Source organism: Lepidochelys kempii, chromosome 20, assembly GCF_965140265.1.
Source record: "Lepidochelys kempii isolate rLepKem1 chromosome 20, rLepKem1.hap2, whole genome shotgun sequence".
NCBI classification, from domain to species: domain Eukaryota; kingdom Metazoa; phylum Chordata; order Testudines; family Cheloniidae; genus Lepidochelys; species Lepidochelys kempii.
This window is the reverse complement of record NC_133275.1, coordinates 22,061,417-22,079,988: the sequence shown is the minus strand read 5'-3', so window position 1 is coordinate 22,079,988 and position 18,572 is coordinate 22,061,417. Positions and strand designations below refer to the sequence as shown.

The 18,572-nt window shown below is 52.1% G+C and overlaps 1 protein-coding gene across 4 annotated transcripts in view; it reads left to right on the top strand.

Moving 5' to 3' along the window:
- The window catches only part of TRIP10 (thyroid hormone receptor interactor 10), a 72,458-nt gene that overhangs the window by 967 nt on the left and 52,919 nt on the right, over positions 1 to 18,572 (top strand). The window lies entirely within an intron of this gene.

Sequence of the window (18,572 nt, the reverse complement as noted above, 5' to 3'; positions counted from 1 at the left end):
TCCCTTCCCCTTCCCTCCTCGGGGCCAGCCCCCCCCAACTCCCCTCCCTTCCCTTCTTCCCCCCCCCCTCGGGGCCAGCCCCCCCCAACTCCCCTCCCTTCCCTTCTTCCCCCCCCCCTCGGGGCCAGCCCCCCCCAACTCCCCTCCCTTCCCTTCTCCCCCCCCCCCCTCGGGGCCAGCCCCCCCCAACTCCCCTCCCTTCCCTTCTCCCCCCCCCCCCTCGGGGCCAGCCCCCCCCAACTCCCCTCCCTTCCCTTCTCCCCCCCCCCTCGGGGCCAGCCCCCCCCAACTCCCCTCCCTTCCCTTCCCCCCGCAACTCCCCTTCTCATCCCACGGCTGGTTTCCCCTTGTCTCAATTCCCTCCCTCTTTCCTGCTTCCTTAAGGCTGGGTTTCCTTCCCCTCTTGAGCCCCTGGGCAAGCCCCCCAGTTTTATTCCCCCTAGGCTGGGCTTCCTCCCCCCTGCCCAGTCCCCTTTCTCTCTCTGCCCCCTGTCCCCCGCTCATCCCCTGGGATTGGCTTTCTTTCCCCCATCCCCCCCCCATCCCCCGGGCTAGGCTTCTTCTGTCTTTGTCCCCCCATATCCTCGGTCTGGGCTCCCCATTATTTCCCTCTTCCTCCAGTTCTGTCCCTTCCCCAGTTCCTGGGAGCCTGTTCCCTCTATCCTGGTTCTCTCTCCCCTATCTAAGCCCCATTTCCTTTTCCTTGTGATCATCCCCCAAACCCCTCTGGCTCTTCCCTTCCCGTCTTCTTACCTCCCTGTTCCCCTCTCCCCCTTTCCACTGTGGCTGCTTCTCCCTCCCCTGGCCCAGCTTAGTGCTGATTTTCTCCCAGCCCTGGTGGGGGGGGGGAAGCCCTTATTTCCATCCAGCTCTCCGTGTCAGGGTGGGTGTTTCCCCTTCCTCCCCCAGTGGATGGACACACTTCCTGGGTATGGAATTCCCCGGCCTTGTAATGGGGCATGTGGGTTGGGGTGTATATGTGATGTCATGTAACTTATCCCCCCAACCCAACCCCCCTTAGAGCCTCTGGGGTGGTGGAGTTGCGCAGTGCTGGGATGCGCTTTACCACCCCCCCATTCCTCCTGTATGAACCCCCTTTGTCAGTGGCCCCCAGATCACAAAAATGGAGACTCACCCTGATTTGAAAGCAACATACCTAGTCTAGATCTTAAGTGTTCACACTGATACATTTCTGCAAGCACTTTATTCTGAGGGGGATGTTGTCTCAGTAGTGGGGGGGTTGCGATCCATTTTTGCACCACACTTTTGGTTCAACCCCTTCCTTGTGATGGGTTTGTAATGGGGCGTCTGTGGAGACTTGGCTTCCTGACCCCAGCCTGTGTGGGTCAATTTCTTCTCTGTGTGGTCCTTTGGGCTAAAAGTTTGTGTGTGTAACTCTACTGTGTAGTTTTCTCCCCGGAGCATTTTTGTAAGTTAAGCTCCAGAAGTTTCTCTGCCATTTTGGGATCATGGCTTCCCTTAGGCCAGGGGGCGGTGGGGGCAGAGCTGCTGGAACTAGGGGTATGGTAGCACCCCCTGGCTTGAAGTTTCTATCCATGGTTTTCAGTGCCCCTGCTATAAAAAGTGTTCAAATGCCACTGGGCAGGGTGGGTGGGTAGGAAGCATTTGAAAAACTGCCCTTGGCCTCTGAAAGGAGTTGGTCTGCCTCTAATCTGGTTAATCTCAAATTTTTCTACAGGCATCAGATCTACTTTGAGCTGGGTCACTTGAGTAAAAAAATCTCCTCTTATTTTTTTGGGGGAGGCGGGAGGAGTTCTCAGTGCCCACCCCTGCCTGGGCAAAAGCAGACTGTGGCTGGGAGTGCTTGCCCTGGGCGAGGGGGGAATATGGAGACTCCCAGATGTTTGTTGCTCTTATCTGTCTGTCGTACAGATCTTGGCTTGCTCCTGCCTATATGAAATAGGGACACCTTTATAATGCATGCCTGAGCAGTGCGGGAGTGGTTAGAACAGGACTCCTGGGTTCTATTTCCCAGCTCTGGGAGGTGACGTGCCTAGTGGTGAGTACAGGGGAGGGGGTAGCTATGACTCCTGGATTCTACTGTAAACTCTAGGAGGAGTTGTGGCTGGTGCAGGGGATTGGCAGCCAGGACTCCTCCTGCCTTTCCTCCCTAGCTTTGGGAGGGCCTGTGCCTCTAGTGGCTAGCATGGTAGGGCTGGTAGCCAGGACTCCTGGGTTCTTTTCCTGACTCTGCCATGAGATTTGGGGAAGGCAAGTCCTGTAACCTCTTTTTGTCTCAGTTTCCCTGTCTATAACGTGCGGCTAATACCTTGGGGAGGAGAGAAGGATGATGAGGCTTAACTCCTAAAACGACTTGAATCCGTGTTTGAAAGAGGCTATGGAACCTATACCTGCTAGTAATAATTGCTTCATATCTGCAAAGCGCTGCGTGATCTGTTAATCCATTGCTCAGTTCTATCCAGCGTTTACGTAGGGCCTACTGTATTCTGTTTGGCTGTCTTAGTTGTGGATCTGTGCGCTTTGGGTGGGGGAGGAGGGGGAGGAGAAGGGAGCCCATTTCAACTAATGAGTTGAGCGGGATCAAGCATGTTCCATGTTTACAGCCTGGCCAGAACTTCTTGTGGAAGAATGTGTAATAAGCCAGGCTTTTCTGCCCCCTCCTCCTACACGCAGATATGATCAATGTTCTCCTCTCTTCCCATAGGAAGCTGTGTACGATGCTCTCCAGTCTGGGATGCCACTTGCAAACAATGCATCTGCAGCATTGCTAACCCTGAGGGTTCACCCCAAAAAAAACCTTTTTTTAAAAAAAATAACTTGTGGGGCCACTTTGTTTGCCTGCCAGTTTCTGAGCCTTTAGGGTGCATTAGCTTCAAATTTCCAGGCTTTTATCTGCAGCTGGAGGCTAGAACCCTTCTTTTATTTTAATGGGGAAAAAGAATTATTCTCATGCAGTTTCTTGGTTCCAGACATTGGAGCTTTTAAAAAAAAGCCTCAGAGATCATGACAGTCTTGAGAAAACTCTGCTCGTTGGCGATGCTGCATCTGGGTTCACCAGCGTGTTCGGTTTCTCTCCTTGGGGCTGGGGTGTTCTCACACACGTCTGTCCATCTTGGCGTTATGGACTCTTCTGTACAAGTTCGCACCCTCAAAGTGTAAGGCGAAGGGGTTAACAAAAGTATTACCATCCCAGATCTGGCTCAGGATCCGTTTAGTCCAGTGTCTTGACAGTGGCTGGCACCAGATGCTTCAGAGGAAAGTCTAAGAAACCCAATTCGCCTGCTCTGAATGGGAAAGGTGATGTTTTGCTCTCCGTAGTTGGTATGTCTCGAGTAGATGTGGCTACCTTGACTGACACACCTTTTGGAAATGGTGCATCGCCTCCCTTCCCCCTCCCCTCCCCCCCCAGTTCTCTGCTGAAGGAATCCCCCCCCCCCCCCCCCCGCTTTTCTGAATACATTTGGGGAAAGTCCACTCCCAGGTGGGTAAGTAAGTAGGAAATTCCTGAGGAAGATTTGCGGGGGGGTGGGGGGTGGAATGACCCTGAGCCATCAACTTTTGCAGAGTTGACGAGTTTTGATTTAAAAATGTTATAGCCCAAGGAGACCTGATGTGGCGGAGGGAGGGCGTCTCTGCCCACAGCAGCTGTAACGAAATGAACAAGACTGGTAAGTTTTGCAGCTGCTGTTGGGGGGGGGCCCCCTGTGGGAGTTTCTCATCCCTGAAAGGGAACAGTTCCCTCTGCCGGGAAAGAGGAGTCTCCCCACACCCCAAACAGACGGAGGCGGGAAGGAGAGGGTCGCATAGCAAACCCGCCATGCCTTGCGATGGGACAGCTCTGTGTTTTGAAGGGCATGAAGATGGGGTGGGGGAAACGGGGAGGGGTTTTTCCTTTTTACTAGGCACTTTTGCAGAGCTCCTCTTCTAAGCTGACATGAGATGATATCCTTCCAGCGGAGGAATCCCAGCAAGAGCCCCTTTCCCAGCAGCGTGCGTCTCTTTTGCTAGGGCCCTGCCCCAGACCTTTGCTGGTGGCAGTGGAGGGGCTAGTCTTCCGCTTGGTGCAAATGGTACATTTTTTGCAAGTCTCGGGGTCTCTCCTGTGTCTGCAGAACCCACTGAGCTCCCCGCTCCCTTCCCATTGAATCTGGCTTCTGCCTGGAGAAGCCTTAGCCCTAGTTACCATGGAGACTGTCTCACACTTTGTAGGCTCAAGCAAGCGGTGGGTGTGGATCAGAGGCTGAGTGGGGGCAGGAAAACAATGCATCTGGGGAAGGGGGTGTAGAGGAAGCGAAGGATGCAAGCTCTGGGTCTAGTCATTTGTGAAGGGGACTATGTTTGGAGGACAGACTGTGCACGGGGAAGCTACTATTGTAACTTGTGGCTGGTAACCTGAGACTGTCCCTGGTGCCCTAGGAGCACAGAGGGTCTCTTTGCTAAGAAGTGAGCTAGCCCTGCGTGTGGCGATGAAGGGGTGGCTTTCGCTCAGGAGGAGTAATATCACCTAGCTGGTCTACAGCACTTTCCATCAGCTGACCTCAAAGTGCTTTACAAAGGCAGGGCCACAGGATTACCCTCATTTTACAGCGGGGGAAACTGAGGCACAGGGCAGGGACATGTCACCAAAGTCACCCAGCAGGCCCGTCTCAGAGCTGATAACGCCCAGGGCTCCTGAGACCTGGTCCAGTGCTCTACCCACTAGGCCCCACAGCTGGGTGGGACTCTGCAAGTTGTGTTCTGCGAGAGGTCAGACTGAACAATCCCCCCAAAGTCCATGGGTAGTGGCAGGGGGGCGAGCACTTATGCCGTGTGACTAGGCAAATTGGTTCTGTTCCCAAGTGTCTGCTTCATACAACCTCCCCCACCACTTTCCTATTTAGCACCATCTCTTGTTGCCTCCCTCAGCAGAGTCTGAATGGCCCATGGGGACTGGTCCCGGCCCAGGGGGTGGGCTGTCTTTGGAGCTAGCCCTGCTGCTGTGTCTGTTCTGGCACCTCTCTAGCGGGCGCTGGACTGCTGCGTCCTAATGTCCCTTGTTTGTTGTGCGACTTCACGGATGGATAGGATTGCTGGCTTCCTCTTCCCTGACTAAGCCTGTCCTTGGCCTCCGTGATGTGTGGCATGTGGGTTGCATTTGACACCAGGGAGGGGCCTTCCCGGAAGGGACTGTATCAAAACGCAACCTAGTAACCAGCCCTGCTGAGTGAGGTTAGTACCAGTCTTACGAGGCTTGTGAGGACAGGGGGAGGTGGGTGGGTGGGGAAGAAGGGTGGTTAAGTCATTGGGCTGGGATGAGAGAGACCTGGGTTCAGTTACTGGCTCTGCCGCATACTTGTGTGACCTTGGGCAAGTCATTTAATTGCTCCGTGCATCAGTTTTCCATCTGTAAAATAAGGATCTTTCCTTTGTGTCCTTTGAGAAGCTCTTTGGGGTAGGAACTTTCTATTAGGTGCATGGATGGTGCCTGGCACAGCAGGGCTTTGATATATGCTAAAACTTCTAGGTGCTACTGTAATCTACTACTAAAGGCTTGTCTGTATGATGAAATTGGCCGGAATAGCTAATCTGGATAAACTCCCCATGTGGGTGCTCTGATTCCAGAATAGCTAGAGCACTGAAAGTCCAAACCGTACTTCATTCTGGAATAATTTCCCTGTGAGCCCCGTTAAATAGCATGGAGGGTTCTGCTGCAGGCTGTGGCTGTCCAGTGGCATGTGTGGGTGCCAATGCGGGGCTGGGTCATGTTACCACACACAAATGGGGCTGGTCCTTCGCCGCTATCCCACAACTCCCCACGAGCTCAGCCAGATAGGCCGCTTGTGAAGCCGCTACTGGCCAGGGGTCCAGCTGGCTGGAAGCCACCTAATCCTTCCAATGCAGCTGCACCCTCGACAGAGCCTCGGGACAGGGTAAGAAGCCAAACGCTGAGGCTGCTGCCAGTGCTGACTAATCTTTGGTTTCAAGGTGGGGGTCAGCACCCGCTGGGCTAATAGCAGTTTTGACCTGGCAACACCAACGCAGCTAATTCCCGATGTGGCCCAAGCCTGGATCTGAAAGCTAAAGAGAAATCTGGACGTGATTCTCACGCCAAATTCTTTTAATGCTGATGCCAATTTTAAGGCTTCGTTTGGCTGCCTGAGAGGCGTAAAAGGGACCTTAGTGTAAATGAAGCTCTGGCCCTTTAAAATCTGTCCAAACCCATGGAGCCATCAGGGGAGCATTGCAACACGAAGTACCCCCCCTCTGGGGGGATGCTACTAGGTGGGTTACTTTCCCCAGATGATGCCAATGAGAGGGGATGAGGTGAGGAAGTGGGGTCACTTCAGGTTGCTGCCATATCAATTCGAGCAGCTATTGCAAGGTCTCAGCTTCCAGCAAAGCAGGATCAGTTTTCAGGGAACTTTTTATTTTTGTGCTGTGTTGCTTTTGCATTGGCTTCTCCAAATCTCAGCAGACCCAACTGGTGCCTAGCAGTTCAAACCTCTCTGAGTGTTAGCGTGATGATCCCCCTTGCTTTGAATTTTAAGTCCACTCAGAAACTTTACAACACGTTTCTGACTTAAAATGTGTGTCCTTCTCCCCCCACACCTTTTTGGCCTCTTGCTTTCGGTTCCTAAATCTTCTGCATGAAAGATCAATCCTGTTCTGAAGCCTGGTTGTCTTATCTTTGATCCAAAATCTTGAAAGTCATTTGGAGGGAGTGGTAAAGGAACTTCTCGGCTGGGTTTTTATGAGTATGGTGAAATAGACGATTCTGAAGGGAAGCAGAAATCTGTAGCCTCTGGAGGAGGGGGAAAAGCTAGGAGTGGAGATTCTGGATGGGTGTGGTTTTGTGCTCAGAGTCAGACTCCTGGGTTCAATCCTCAGCTCTGCTACAGTCTTGCTGCATGACCTCGGGCAAGTCCATTTAATCTTCTCCACCCACCTGTAAAACGAAGCGTGCTAGAGACGCTGGAGGTGATTACACCTGAATCTCTTACTTAAAATCCGGTTTCTTACAGCTCTAGTTCACATTCGCTCAGCTTGAAGATTGAAGTTGTGTTAGTCAGTTTCACTACTGTTTCTAGACTGTTTCGCTTCCTAGTTAACAGTGCCTGCTGGGATAGCTTGGTGGCAGACCATGCATGGGAAGACCCCCCCCCCTTCCCCCGCCACCCCTTCAAAATGTGCACAAACTGTCACAAAAAGATTGATTTCTGCTAAATTGCTGTGAAACTTTTTTTAAGTAGTTATAAATGTTGGATCTAAACTACGTAGGAGCTTCCCTTTTAAGGGATGTCTTGAAAGGTGGTAGAGTTCAAGCCAATAAAAGGAAGTCCTCCCCCCCATTACATATAGCTGCCATGTGGAACTCATTGCCACAAGACACTGTTAGCTAAAACCTCAGCAGGATTTAAAAAAAAGGCACTTATATGGATGAGAGCATCCTGGCTTATAATAAAACAAAAAATGAAACCCCCAAAGTTTAGGTAAGGCCATGAATCCTCCTGCCTTAGGATGGCTGATACCTTCTTCTCTGCAGAGTTAACTTAGGGTCTTACTTGGGTGTTACCCCCACCACTTTCTTATCCACACAATCATCTCGCCCCAGGCAAGCTGGTCTGCCTGGTGGTACACCTTTCACTTGGCCTAGAACCCGTCCAGTGTGCAGGGGGATACAGTCGCTGGTCCTGCGGTACCTGCCCACAATTCCTCTGCATGTCCAGGAGGACCAACAGGTTCTCCCACCATTCACCAGGGGAAGAATCATGGAGTGTACTGCAGCACGGAGGATAATGGGATGTGCCCTCCAGATGGCCTAGTGACCCAGCAGCGGGGATGACGCTAGGACTGTGCAGGGTGGCTGCTCACGCCAGGCCTAGGCTACCCTGGCTGGCTGCTCAGATCCGGGGGCTGATCACAGTAGTTAACTCTGCAGCAAAGACACTTCCTCCCCCCCAGGGCCAGGCTCCTCTTGACCTCTCGCTCGGGTCCCCAGTAACTCTGGGGTTTCTTGCGCCTTCCTCTAAGCATCTGGTGCTGCTGCAGAGATTGCCACTGGGCGAGACGGATGGTTCATTTTATCCAGCATGGCGATTCCTATCCCCAGTTTGTAGTTGAGGCAATGTTCAGTGTTAACAGAAGCCTCACCTCTTCAGGGGCTTGTAAGCTTCTCCCTGCTGTTTACTGCGGTTTTACAGTTTGTTTGTCCTCTCTTTTTAAAAAGGAATTTCCCTTCCCCTTGTTGCTATGTAAAAGGCAGCTGCAGGCGAAAACTGGTGAAACTGACCAGATTCAAGTACTCTCAGATGCATCAAGTAGCAGCAGTGTGTGTGTGTGATTTTCTATCTTTAAACTGTAAGAACCCTTGGGTGTGACTTGTAACAACAGGAGGGTGGAATTCCGATGGAAAGGACGCTGCTTTTAAATTGATGGCAGCCCTTTAAGCAAGAAATCCTGTCACTTGTGTGTATACCTGAAACCCTGATTTTATGATGATTATTTGTATTACTGTCACGCTGGGAGATCAGACTCCCTGATAAGGCTGTGTCTACACTGCAGGCTTCTGCCGGCAAAGCTGTGTCAGTCAGCTCTGTGAAGAGGGGTGATCGACCGCTGGGCCAGCAGAAGCCCCAAGTGTGGACGCAGCGATGTCGGCAAAACCGGCACAGCTTGGATTTTAGCTCAGGGTGGATTTTAATACAGTGGTACCAGGTGCAGCTTTGCGGGTGTTGCTGCATCCGTGCTAGGAGGGGGGTGCCAGTGTAATATGCCGATTTCCTAGTGAAGACACAGCCTAAGAGGCAGCCCCACACAAACTACGCTCTAAACAGATAAATCAAAAGGGAGGGGAAACTGAGGCCAGGTGAGGGGGGATGTGACTTTTCCAAGGTCGGTGGCAGGGCTGGGAAAAGAACCCAGGAATCCTGATTCCCTCTGATCTTATCTACTTGACCATGTTGCCTTGGAACTATACAACTCTTCCCTGCTCTATCTGTCCTCTCCAAGGGCAGACCGACCCTCTTTCTCTCTCCCCCCCCCAAGGTGCACTCCCTCTGTCGGCCCCTGAACCTTTCTGTGTTCCCCCCCTTCCTCCCCCCGCCCACATGAGTCTTTTCACTGCCACAGGGCATATGCTATTCGGCAATCAGTGCTCGGGAGGGGAGGGTCTGACATCTCCTGCAGCAGGGTGGACATTTCGTTTCACAGGTTATAACAGCTCTGCAGTGCTGACAACAGCGGGAAGTTAATTGTTGCCAATCTAAACCGCCAAAACGCTGGAGATGGAGATGTGAGGAGCTGATGTGTAAGGGCACAAAGGGGCTGTGGCTTTCTGGATCTGATCCGTCCTCATTCCTTTGCTAGGGGCTTTAAATGCTCTCCAACCAGATAAATGGCTCTCTGACGCAACCCCCATCCTTGTTCAAGGTCCTTTCCCACCCGCAGCTGTGAGGAGGGGCCCATGGGGAATTTCCCCCTCTGAGCAGAGATGAGCCATGGAGGCCTTATCTGGCAATGGGGATTTGCCTCACTTCCACAGCCTTCAGTGTCTAGTCCCTCATGTAGATGCATCAAACAAGGGGTTGGGATTAAGATTCTCTGTTCTTTGGGGGCAGGGACTGTCTCTTGCTGTGAGTCTGTGCAGCGCCTGGCACAAAGGGGCCCTGATCTCAGCTGGTCTTTTGGAGCTACCGTAAGAAACATGATTAGTAATAGTAGGAGAGCCACACTTACAGACCCCAACTGAAATCAGGGTCCCATCCTACTAGATTCTGCAGAAACAGTCCCTGCCCCCGCCAAGAAGCTCACAATCAGAGGGTGGGAGGGGAAACTGAGGCACAGAGAAGGGAAGTGAATTGCCCGTGGGCACCCAGAAAGTCAGTAGCAGAGTCCGGAACAGAACCTGTCTCCCGAGGTGACAGGAGATAACCACTAGGCCCCACTACTGGTAGACAGGGTAAGATTTTCTAGGCTGGGCTTTGCAGCACTACGGTTTGCTGCTTCTGCTTTAGTCTCTTCCAGGTCAAAACTCTGCTTTGCCTGTTTGCACTGATGCGGTCTGTGTTCGTGTGTGTTTGTGTGGGTGTCCGGCTCGCAATGCAGAAAAGGGCCTTTAGGGCTAAAACTTCTAGCACCCAAGTAGCCGTCGAGCCTCTAACTCCCACCCTGGCGATGACCTGAAAATGGAGCCACCTGTTTAATCGCCCGGCTTTGAGCTGGGGAAAATTTTTTACGCCTGGGCGCTGCCCTGCACCAGCAAAGGTGGCTCTGTCCCGTTAGACAGCTGCTTTTGGTGCAGTAAATAGGATGTGTGTGTTCAGTGCCCCTACTCTCATTATTGGCGGTTTAATCGTTGTTTAACCTTGATGTGTGGTTTTTATTTTCTAAATGGCAGCCTGAAGGTGCTGTCTGGCCTCCCGCCCTCCTGGGTAATGGTCATTAAAAGGGCTACGGAAGATTTGCGGTGTTGGGGGGGGGGTGCATCCTGTCTGAGGCCGCATAAATAACATCAAGTTTAATGCTGCATCATTCTCAGGTGACGCCCCCTTGGACACTGTTCTTGACTGCGCAGAGAGAAATAGGTAGCGAAAATACCAAGGTGTTGATTGCTTGGACTCTGAGATTAAATACCCCAGTCCAGATTTCCCTGCTTCCTTTAAAATCCCTTGTGCTGTGTGTTGCTGCTAATGCGATTACCATCATCCCTGATTAGCACTTCCCTGGGGGACTGGGACAGCTAGGTGTGGGGAGAGGGGGGCCAACGGCCCCCTTAAATCTCACCAGGATGGATTTTGGAGCTACAGCTCTGTATGTAGGAGTATAGATCTGGCGGTGCTTTGATCCCTTCTGCGTGGGGACAGAATTAAGCCGTAATTTCCCCCTCTCAAACAGTCGTAAAACCAACACTTGAAAATTAGTGTGTCTGGCTCGTCACAGTAAAAGGAGCATTAACGTTTATCTCTAACCCCTGCTCTGTGTTGTCTTTCCCCGCTCTAGATTTCCCTAGATTCCCAGGGTTTCTACATGTTCCCTTATTTTCCCAGGAAAGGAAACCACGCTCTTCCCCACTCAACTAGCCAGTGGAACCCTTGGCCACAAGATTTCATGGAAGCCAGATGTGTGAGAATGGAACAAATAACCAGGAGCTTTAAAAGGAAGCTTTTGGGAGGGATAGCTCAGTGCTTTGAGCATTGGCCTGCTAAACCCAGGGTTGTGAGTTCAGTCCTTGAGGGGGCCGTTTAGGGATCTGGGGCAAAAATTGGGGATTGGTCCTGCTTTGAGCAGGGGGTTGGACTAGATGACCTCCTGAGGTCCCTGCCAACCCTGATATTCTGTGGGCTAGGAAGCTTGCTGTGGCATGTAACTCTCTTGGGCTTAGGTGGAAACTTTCCCTGGGGGAAAGTTGTCCCCTCACTGCTTAGACTGCAAGCTCTTTGGGGCAGGGAGTATCTTTTTGTTCTGTGACTGCACCTAGCACAGCGAGGTCCTGCTCCATGACCGGGGGCTTTAAGGCACTACAGTAAGACAAATAATAATCACGAGGATTTCTTCCTCTGAAGCGTCTGGCAAAGGCAGCTTTTGAAATCAGGATGGATAGACTCACTGCTGAGTTGATGGTGCAGAGACTTGTGTCCGTAAGGTGAGTCTCGCAGATGTCTGTCTCAGATGTGGCTCCCATCAGCATGGTATCTGATCATCTCCCTTGTTCATGTGTTTTTCTGCACAACCCTCTAGTGAGGGAGGGACGAGCTGGAGGCCCCACGTAAGGGTGTGGGTACGCTGTGGTCAGAGGTCTGATTGCAGCGTGTATAGACGTACCGAGCTAGCTTGAATCCGGCTCTGCTATCAATAGTGGTGAAGCTGTGGAAGCACGTGCTTAGCTGCTCAAGTGCAAGCCCATCCGGGGTCTACCTGGGTATAGACTCGGAGAAGAGGGAGCCCATGCTTAAAGCTAGCTCAGGTGAGCTTGGCAAGCCGGTTGATTGACTGGCGAATAGGCAATGTCAGATATTCCAGCAAGAATGGCTGCATGGTGGGGACATGCATGTGGGTTTTTTAGAATTCGTGTCTCTGATTTGCCTTTTTCTGAGTTAATAGTTCAGCTGCCTTTTTTGTAATTGGGAATAAGTATCCATCTAAACCGATTGGAGATTAACCAAAAAAAGTGAAGACAACAAGGAGTCCGGTGGCACGTTAAAGACTAACAGCTTTATCTGAGCCTAAGCTTTTGTGGGTAAAAACCCCACTTCTTCAGATGCATGGAGTGAAAATTACAGGTGCAGACGTAAATATACTGGCACATGAAGAGAAGGGAGTTACCTCACAAGTGGAGAACCAGCGTGGACAGGGCCAGTGCGATCAGGGTGGATGGTGTCCACTCCCAACAATAGATGAGGTGGTGTCAATTCCAGGAGAGGCAACGCTGCTTCTGTAATGAGCCAGCCACTCCCAGTCCCTGTTCAAGCCCAAATTAATGGTGGTAAATCTGCAAATGAATTTTAGTTCTGCTGTTTCTCTTTGAAGTCTGTTTTTGAAGTGTTTTTGTTCAAGTATAGCTACTTTCGAATCCGTTATAGAATGTCCAGAAAGATTGACGTGTTCGCCCACTTGTGTGTTACCATTCCTGATGTCGGATTTGTGTCCATTTATTCTTTTACGTAGGGACTGTCCAGTCTGGCCAATGTACACGGCAGAGGGGCATTGCTGGCACATGATGGCATATATAACGTTAGTAGACATGCAGGTGAATGAGCCTCTCTGATGGTGTGGCTGATGTGGTTGGGTCTTCTGATGGTATCACTCGAGTAGATATGGGAACATAGTAGGCAACGAGGTTTGCTACAGGGATTGGTTCCTGGGTTAGTGTTTCTGTGGTGTGGTGTGTGGTTGCTGGTGAGTGTTTGCTTCAGGTTGGGGGGGTTTCTGTAAGCCTGCCTGCCTCCCAAGGTCTGGGAGAGTGAGGGATCGTTTTCCAGGATAGGTTGTAGATCGTTGATGATGTGCTGGAGAGGTTTTAGCTGGGGGCTGTACGTGTTGGCCAGTGGTGTTCTGTTATTTTTCTTGTTGGGCCTGTCCTGTAGTAGGTGACTTCTGGGTACCCATCTCTCTCTGTCAATCTGTTTCCTCACTTCTCCAGGTGGGTACTATAGTTTTAAGAGTGCTTGAAAAAGATCTTGTAGGTGTTTGTCTCTGTCTGAAGGATTGGAGCAAGTTCGTTTGTATCTTAGGGCTTGGCTGTAGACAGTGGATCGTGTGGTGTGTCCTGGATGGAGGCTGGAGGCATGTAGGTAAGTATAGTGGTCAGTAGGTTTCCGGTATAGGGTGGTGGTTATGTGACCATCACTTATTTGCACTGTAGTGTCCAGGAAGCAGATCTCCTTGTGTGGACTGATCCAGCCTGAGGTTGATGGTGGGGTGGAAATGTTGAAATCCAGGTGGAATTCTTCAAGGGCCTCCTTCCCTAAAATACAACCGAATTTGCTCCAATCCCTCAGACAAAGACATCTCTTGACTGCAGCCTAGACATATCCAATGTGTCACCTCAAAAATCACATAGGTCATGCCCAAGGTCACACAGGGAGTCTGTGGCAGAGCAGGTGCGGAACCTGGGTGCCCCAGGTCTTCGGTTGTGCCCCTAACCGCTGGGCCCATCCTTTCTTCCTGTGAAATAGATCAGATCTCATGAAAGACCTTGTTTATGTTGGGATTTCAGCCACCCCTCAGCGTAGACATGATTTACACCAATACACCATTTTGCACCTAACATAAATGATGCTGTGGTTTATCCTAGTTACAAAATGGTGGGTGGGTCATAAATTCATAGATCATGACGGTCCCTTCTGGCCTTCAAATGATCTAGTCTGACCTCCTGTAATACATAGGCCATAGACCCTTCCCCAAATAATTCCTAGAGCAGAACTTTTAGAAAATATCCAAGCTTGATTTAAAAATGGCCAGAGATTCACCACGACCCTCGGTGAGGTCTCCGGAGATAGGAGAGACGGGGGGGGAGACGTGATATTTTTTATTGGACCACCTTCTGGTGGTGAAAGAGAGAGGCTTTTGAATGTCACAGAGCTCTTCTTCGGGTTTTGTAAGTCACGTCTGTGCTCAGTGGTTTGCACTAGTGCAAGTTAAGCTGGTACCTAAAATCCCAGTCTGTGCAGTCCTCCTCCTGGCCATGGCCCTGCCGATTTTCCTCGGTTAATCTCTGGGCTTCAACTTAATCTGGCCAGTCATTGTGTTCCCTGTCGATAACCAACTCCCAATACAATGGCCCGAATTGCCCTGTCTATTGTGAGGCCTAGCGATCTTTGCTGTGTAACAAAGACTTTATCTGGAAAGATAACAATGCCTGTAAGAGTTTGTGGGCCCAAGCTATGCAGAAACCATTGGTCCTGGGTGCAGGATGGTGGGATGTGGGTGTGTTTGGGAGGGGGGCCGGTCAAGGGGCATGCAAGCAGTCACTTACTCAGCCTGGTGGGGTCCACAGTTTGCCATGAGTGGACCTTAGAATTGATCCTGGGGAGAGATTTATTATCTGTGTTGATTGGAGGCCACACCTGGGATCAGGGGCCCATGGTGCTGCACAGACACCGAGTGAGGAACAGTCCTTGCCCCCGAAAGCTCAGTCTAAATAGACAAAGGATGGGAGGAGAAACTGAGGCCCAGAACAGGGAGGTGACTTGTTTAACATTCCCAATTCAGCAGACTTACCTGTGTAATATAGAAGCCAAAAGTCCTGACTCCGACTGGTTAGAGCAGCAGGTCTGGGAGTCAGGACTGCTGGATTCTGTTCCCATCCCCCCACCCCAAAAAAAAAAAAACGCTGGGAAGAGAACCCAGGAGTCCTGCTTCCCAAGCCTAAACCACAAAGTCGTCCTTATTAACTCCAAGGATGCCTGATCTGCTACAGATCCGCTGTGCGTGGAGGGGGGTGGAACAGTCACAGAATTGGATCCCAACCATGGGAATAAATGATCTTGATACATTTGTGCCTCCGCTAGTGAGTTTGTCTGCGCTCAGGGTTCCAGTTCCCAGCCACATCGTGTGGGAGGAGATCGTAGGACACAGGAGGGGTGGGATCCGAGACCTAGGTTTCCATTCCACTGGCCTTTCCTCGAAAGAGCCCTGGAACTGGGTCTCCCGCCTTGGAAAACAGTTTGTCAGGGGAGATCAGAGCATTATCTGCCCTCTTTGTTCCATCCTCCGCCACCTGTTTGCGGTGAGCAAGGGCCTGTTTGTTAGGAGCAAAAAAGTGTGTGTGTGTGTGAGGCACTGCTCTGCAGAGGCCAGGAGAAGCAGACTCTGTCATGGGCTATTTTTAGGACACAAACAGGTCGGGCAGCTGAAAGGAATTGGGCAGGAATCCCAGCAGAGTTTTCAAATAGACGTGTTTTGCTGTAGAAGCAGAGGGATCATGGAAGGAAAGAACTATCAGGGCCTCTAGCTAGATTCGTTTATGTCCCTCCCCATTGCTGTTGCATCACCAAACACCCCTGCAAGGTAGGGAAATGGACAGTGCTAATAGTTGCCAATGGGGAAACTGAGGCACAGAATGAGTGGGAGAGCTAGGAATTGAACCTACATCTTCCAGGGCCCAGCCTGCTGCCTTATTTGTAGCACCTGGAGACCCCAACTGAGACTAGTGGATTTTCAGGCTACAAGGGACCATGATGATCATCTTATCTGACCCCCCGGATAATTTCACCCCAGTGTGCTGGGTGCTGTATGTACATCTAGCAAGTGACAGTCCCTGCCCCAGAGAGCAGGAAGGTTCGTCCCCCTTTTGCAGTGGGGAAACTGAGGAATAGAGCGAGGCAGTGACTTGCTCATGGTGGCGTTTGGAGCCAAGAACTGAAACCAGATCTCTTGAGACCCAGCCCACTGCTTTAACCACCAGGCCACTCTTGCTGCCCCTGCTCAGAGCGAGACTGTTTGAATACTTGGTCTTGTTTAAGCACCTCACGGTGATGGAGCTTGTGCATCTCCCTGTCGCTTTCAGACTAGAGCTTCCCTAGACAAATGTTAGTGAGCAAGCCTCATAATTTGATCTCCCCTATCCGTAGGATGAGAGGAGTGGGTGGGAAACAGAGGCACCGAGCAGGGAAAGGACTTGTACAAAGCCCGACTGACTGGGGCATGCAGGACCTGGTGCTGATGCTCCCAGTCTCCCCTGTCACCTGTTTTAGCCACTAGGCCTGATCTGGTCTCTTCTCATCTGAGCCAGCCTGGATCTGCTTCAGGAACTTCAGTACCAGCTGACTCCTATCAGTGTCTCCTCATCATCCGCCCCCTCTCCCCCACCCGGAGTTGTGACAGATGATTATAAATCGTGTTTCTAATCAGTGTGGCCTGGGGGCTGAATTTCCTCTCTAAGCATCAATGTGGAGGGGTACAGGAGACAGGACAATTCTGCCTCTTTCTTCCACCGCTGCTGCCGGGGTGCTCTCTCTCCAATCCAAGCCTTCCTGCCTCTGAGCCCTTCGAGCCCCACCCTAATGGGGGGGGAGGGGGCAGGGGATTAAAGAGAAAAGAACCGGGATGCAGCAGGCATTTCTGCAGGTCCCACATCTGGACTTTATTTCCACTTCCTGCCTGTGTTTATTCCTGCTCTGCTGGGGAAGAGAGACAGCAGGACGTTGAGACCGCACCCCCACCCCGAAGGGTGGGGGGGTCCTCTGAAACCAAGCAGGGCGAGGGAAGGACGACACCTGGAGTGAAACACGCCGCTTAAACTCGCGAGCCGGCCGGAGATTGCCGCTGGTAGACTCCCTATTGCAGGGGTGGCGAAGATGGTCCTATGCTCAGGAGTCAGGATGCCTGCGTTGTGCCCCCCACCTCTGGGAGGGGAAGGGGGGTCTGGTGGGGGTAGTGGGAGTCAGGACTCCTGGTCCTACTGCTGGCTCTAGGAAGGTAGTGAGGTCTAGTAGGTTGGGGGAGGGGGCTGGGCGTCAGGGCTCCTGGATTCTATTCGTGGCTCTGCAACTGACCTGCTGGGTGACCTTAGGCAAGTCACTTCTCTTCTGCGTCCCCCAGTTTTGGAGTCATTAAAATGGCACTTGACCATTCCCCCTCCCAGCTTTGAATGCGTTTGTACTTGCACTCGGTGTCCTTGGCTGGAAGGTGCTAAGCCTGGCGGTCGACAAGGCTGTGTATAAATACAGGGCACTGAAACTCGAGAGCAGCAGTGGGTTACCGATATTCTCGCTCGTCCTCTAGCTTATCCCTCTCGCAGAGGAGCATCCGGACGCCGACACGTGCCCCAGCCGCCAGCAAGTTGTGTAACCTCTTTACCTTCTTCTGTTCTCTACCCGCTGACTCCCAGACCTCGTTACTCGACCCCACTAGATCCCACTTGCCTCCCAGAGCTGGGAGTGGAACCCAGGAGTCCTGACTGCCGACCTCCCTGCTCTCATCCCTGGACTTTCTTGTCAACTAAGACTGTAAGCAAGAGACAATCTGCCCCAGAGAGCTGGGGTACAGACAGCACCTGGCTCAATAGGCCCCTGCTCTCGGGTAGGCACTGCTGTAATAAGGTGCCCGGCTGAGACCCCGATTCCCGGCTCCGTGCGACTCGCTGTGTGATCTCCCCACGCCGTCCAGCTGCTGTTTGTCAAACTGGGCGCTCGTTGCTGCAGGCTGGCTCGTGTCTCAGGGCTGGGGCAGACAGTCCAGAAACCAGCCATGGGTTTGCTGAGCTGATTAGCTCGAACAATGCAGCTCTCTGGCTCTGAACGGGAGTGACTCACTCCTCGTGGCCTCATTAGAATTCCGGCTCTGTTTATCCAGATTGGAGTTCCCCCAGGCTCCCCTCTTGCTGATCGGGAGACTGGGGGGGGTCACTTGAGCTGTGGATCTCCCTGGCTGGGCTGGGCTGCAGGGGCACTTTTAGCATGCATGCCCCTCCATGGCACTGGGGTTTGGAGCTGGCTCTCGATTTTGCACAATGGGCTTCGCAGCTCTTTGTCGAGCTGGCATGCCACCGTACTGGTTGCATAAACCCTGGGAGTGGCTCGTGGAAGAGCTGGGCTGGGGGGGGGGCTGGCTGGCTGGCTGGGAAATTGGAGATGGGAAGGGGCTGGTGACGGAGACCTGGCTGTGATTATATGGGGGCGGGAGCTCGCTAGTTTGGGGGTGGAGGTCAGGGATGAGACACAAAGCCCATTCGCTCTTCTTCCTAGCTCGGATTCAGCCCAGCTGATTGCAGCAAGTCTTGGACAATCACACCCCATTTGTGTGTGCTATGAACTGTGCTGAGACTCCACAGCTCACTCCATGTGTGGGGTGCCTTGCCCCCAACCCCCACTGCAGATCTCAACAAGAACAGAATGATTCTTGGAGACAGAATTCCCCTTCCACTCCTGCTCCCCCTGTATTGCCCCCCAGGATAGGGCAGCGACTCACTGGTGTGTGGATGGGGGTGGGTGGGAGTTGTACCTTATTACCTGATCTGTTATCAGGAGGACTCCAGACTCCAGGTCTGACAGGCCAGCGGTAAATCAACTTGTAAAGAGTCCACAGCCCCTTCCGCCCAGAGGGCAGGGCGAAAAGTTGATCGGCTGCTGCAAAAATCACTAGACTCTCCAGGAGGATGTTTTTTTTTTTTG